This window comes from Eutrigla gurnardus (genome assembly GCF_963514095.1).
Source record: "Eutrigla gurnardus genome assembly, chromosome: 12".
Taxonomy (NCBI): Eukaryota; Metazoa; Chordata; class Actinopteri; order Perciformes; family Triglidae; genus Eutrigla; species Eutrigla gurnardus.
The window spans coordinates 423,635-428,216 of record NC_139926.1 but is presented as its reverse complement, the minus strand read 5'-3'; positions in this window follow the sequence as shown (position 1 = coordinate 428,216).

Here is a 4,582-nt window from a genome sequence, read left to right as displayed (position 1 = left end):
CTTCTGCAGGGAAATAAGGAACAATCGCGGGGCTCGGCGATTTAGTCAGCTGATTTCAGACAAAGACGGGTCGAGTTATCCGTTCTGCTGGCAGCTGGGACGAAGAAAGTTTTTCTTCTTACCGCGGGGAACGGGAGAGTCGCGCTGTCGCGGTGGTCTCCTCGGGATCCAAAATGATAAACAAAAGAAAAATAAAACGAATAGAGAAAAAGAGGGGTAAAACAGTCTGTTGCTCGTCCAGCGAGTTTGGGGGAAAGACTGCGGCCTAGGACAAAGGAAAACGCTGCAGACGTTAAAAGTTCACCTCCTGGTGTAACGCGAGTTCCGATGGAGAGAGGAGGTGCTTCTGGTGGCGCCGGGATTTATAGCCATCGGCTGGTCCGGCGGACCCCCTGGAGTCCCCTGCAGTTGTCAGCCAATAGGGCACCAGTTGTGTGACGTCACATCTCGCGACCAGGTGCGAGGTGACACTAAAATGGTGGTTGTAGTTTTTATCTCCTTCGTTCCTTTGTCCGGGCCGCATTGTGTAGGCTTTGTAGGCCGCATTGTGTAGTCCTAACGGTTAGGTCCCAACACTATGTATATCAAAACACTATACGGTATAGTATAGTATACTGGTTACCTGTCTATCACATCGCTGACATGTAGAGACAGACAGGTAACTGTTCTATCACAGGGCTGACATGTAGAGACAGACAGGTAACCAGTCTATCGCAGGGTTGACATGTAGAGACAGACAGGTAACCAGTCTATCACAGGGAGACATGTAGAGACAGACAGGTAACCAGTCTATCGCAGGGCTGACATGTAGAGACAGACAGGCAACCAGTCTATCGCAGGGTTGACATGTAGAGACAGACAGGTAACCAGTCTATCACAGGGAGACATGTAGAGACAGACAGGTAACCAGTCTATCGCAGGGCTGACATGTAGAGACAGACAGGTAACCAGTCTATCGCAGGGCTGACATGTAGAGACAGACAGGTAACCAGTCTATCACAGAGCTGACACATAGAGACAGACAGGTAACCAGTCTATTACAGGGCTGATATGTAACGTTATCAGGCAGGTAGACAGGCACCTGTCTACCTTCAAACACTGGTCAAACCTCATGCCCCGAAGCGAGCACTTCGCTCCTCTACTTCAGCTGGCCGGCTGGTACCACCATCGCTGAAATCAATCAAATGTCACTCAGCAAAGTCCAGACTCTTCTCTGTTCTGGTCCTCAGTGGTGGAATGAACTCCCGACCAATGTCAGGACAGCAGAGTCATTTGCCATCTTCCGAAAAAGGCTCAAGACTCACCTGTTTAGACTTCACCTCGACTCTGCATAGCATGACCCACTAACACCCCCCCCCCCCCCCCCCCACAAAAAAAAAAAAAAAAAAAAAAAAAAAACTTACCTATAGCACTCTGATCGTAGCACTGAGCAACAGTAGTGCTTCACTCATCTGAGTGAAGCACTACTTTACTCAGATGAGGACCTAACACTTGTTCTATTTTTAGCTCTTACTTTATCGGCAATGATACGTTGTGGTTTCTTTGTTTCCTTCTTTTGACAAATGTACTTATTGTAAGTCGCTTTGGACAAAAGCGTCTGCTAAATGACCTAAATGTAAATGTAATGTGGGACGGTGATATGATAGATCATTTCAAACTCCAAATAATAATTGTAGTGGCAATCTAACTACAAAAAGGCCACTTGAGGGAATCTGAAGTCGTTTCCAACTCATGCTGGTGTGTTACAAAAATGAGGTCCTCCATGGGGAATGAGTTTGACACTTTATTAATCATTAAATCTTTAAAAAGGCATCTACAAAAGGTCGGGTGCCAATAGACTTAAAATTAACTCATACAAAAACACTACATTGTGATACAAAACCCATTCAGCCATCACACACACAGACACGGTTGAAAAACTGTGTGGCTTCTCTGATCATGATTTCCCAGTCACTCCTGAAATGTGTCTCCCTCATCTAACCTCTGTGACCAATCAACCACCCATGTCCACAGGTGCGCAGGTAACCCACAGCAACCACAGTGCCTCACCACCGACACACCCACATTCACTCACACACACACACACACACACAGATCCAAATTGGCTACAACACACCGGCCCCTAATTGTTACTGTATAATAACATAACAATTCAACACAATAGAACAACTGAAGCCAATTACAATTATACATTTTTTTTTCTTTTTTTATCGCAGTTGGTAATGTTCACATGTCCATAGAGTCAAACTTGATGCTAAGGTATGACGTGAGTCTCTACAAGAGTTTCATCAGCTTCCAGCAGAAGACAGATCTTCGTGATCGGTCGCTCCAATGTGCTGTACTTGGTCTGTACTTTGACAGACCGCACGAGACCTCCTGTGCCCGGAAAGGTCTGCAGTATCCTAACAACCAGGATCCGCGAGGAGCAGTTGAGTCCGCCACAAGCACAATATCTCCTGCAACAAAGTTTCTCTTGTCCTTCATCCACTGTTGTCGCTCCTGTAACAGAGGTAGGTACTCCCGAATCCATCTGTGCCAGAAGAGATCCGCAAGAAATTGAACTTGCCTCCAACGTCGTCTGGAGTAAAGGTCGCTTTTCTCAAAAAGGCCAGGCGGTAGAGCAGGTTTGCCTTTCAACAAAAGGATGTGATTTGGAGTCAAGGGTTCCAAATCATTAGGATCATCTGAGATTTTTGTGAGGGGACGATCATTCAGTATGGCTTCCACCTCGCACAGAAGAGTTTGCAATCCTTCATCGTCTGTGTGTTGCTGCTGAAGTACAGAGTTCAGTACCCTTTGGACCATTCGAATGATTCTTTCCCATACACCTCCATGATGGGATGCAACAGGAGTGTTGAAGCTCCATTTCACTCCAGACTGAAGTAATGCACCTTGAATTTTCTTGTGGTTAAGTGCAGACAGAGCTTCTCTCAGTTCACGTTCTGCCCCCACAAAGTTGGTTCCGTTATCTGACCTGAGATGTGAGACTTGGCCTCTTCTAGAAATGAATCTGCGCAGTGCATTGATGCAAGAACTGGTGTCCAAAGAATATGCCATTTCCAAATGCACAGCCCTACTGGCCATACAAGTGAATAAGACGCCGTAGCGTTTAATGAGGCTGCGGCCTGCCTTCACCTCAAAAGGGCCAAAATAATCAACACCCACATTTGTGAATGGTGGGAGGTCAGGTTGAAGTCTCTCTTTTGGCAAATCTGCCATCTTTTGTTCCCCCAGCTTTCCCCTGTAGCGTCTACACATGACACAAGAAGAAAGGAGCCTTCTGACAGCAGAATTTGCGTTAGTGATCCAATAACGTTGGCGAAGTCTGGAAAGCAGGTGATTTCTTCCACAATGTCCCAGCTGTTCATGAATGTGGCGTATGATGAGAATGGAGATGTGCTGATCTTTAGCAAGAATGACTGGATGTTTCATGTCATCTGGCATAGCTGCTTTGCTGAGCCGTCCTCCCACTCTCAAAAGCCCATTTTCCAGCACTGGGTCGAGTTTGTAAATGTGACTGCTTTTCTTCACTCCAGATGTTCCACTTTTCAGTGCTGCTATTTCACCACTGAACCTTTCTAGTTGGCAATACTGAATGATGGCACTTTCAGCTGCTGAAGTGTCTTCGAGCGACAAGGTTTGACCACCCAGTGTGGCTCTGAATGCTCTCATGGTTCTTTCAACTTCATTCTTTTGCTGAATTGTGTCAAGCCCATTGCTCGACACCGAAGCTTCTATTTCTTTCCTCTTCTGACTCAACAGCTGCAGCACTTTTTTCAGTTGGAGAAACCAGGCTACTGAGGTCTTTAACCTTTTCCATGAAGAAGAGTAGGTCAGTAGCTGAGTTGTTGCTTTTGGTGCATCTTTGATGATCACAGTGTTCACTATGGCCTCTCCTTTAACCTCTGGGTCATCACTGCTGATGGAAGTGGACTCCACAATGTTAGTGGGCCATTCTCCTTTACTCTTGAAAAGAAAGTCTGGGCCATGGATCCATCTGCTGGTTGTAAGAAGATACTCAACCTTGACCCCACGAGAGGCCTCATCAGCTGGGTTCTGCTTGGTGTCCACGTACCTCCATTGTGAGATGACAGTAGCTTCTCTTATAGCAGAAATCCTGTTAGCCACGAAGGTGTGAAAGCGCTTTGTTTCATTCCCGATGTACTTTAACACAGTTGTACTATCTGTCCAGAAGATAGAACTTTCCAGGTTTAACTGCAGCTCCGCTTTCAACATCCTGTCGACCCTCACTGCAAGCACAGCAGCTGTTAGTTCCATCCTAGGAATTGTCACTTTCTTTACTGGAGCAACATGTGTCTTTCCCAGGATGAAAGCCAGGTGAACCTGGTTCTGTTCATTCTGCAGACGAAGGTAGGAAACCGTGCCGTACCCATCCTCGCTGGCGTCGGAAAAATTGTGCAACTGGGCACTTATGAGTTGTCCGAAATCTTTGGGCTTGATGCATCGTGGCACGCTGAATATGCTGAGCCTTTTTAGATCTTCTAGCCACCTGATCCACTGCTGCTGGTAGCTTTGAGGGATGGGCTCATCCCAACTGTAGCTCAGACAAAGGTTTTGCAAC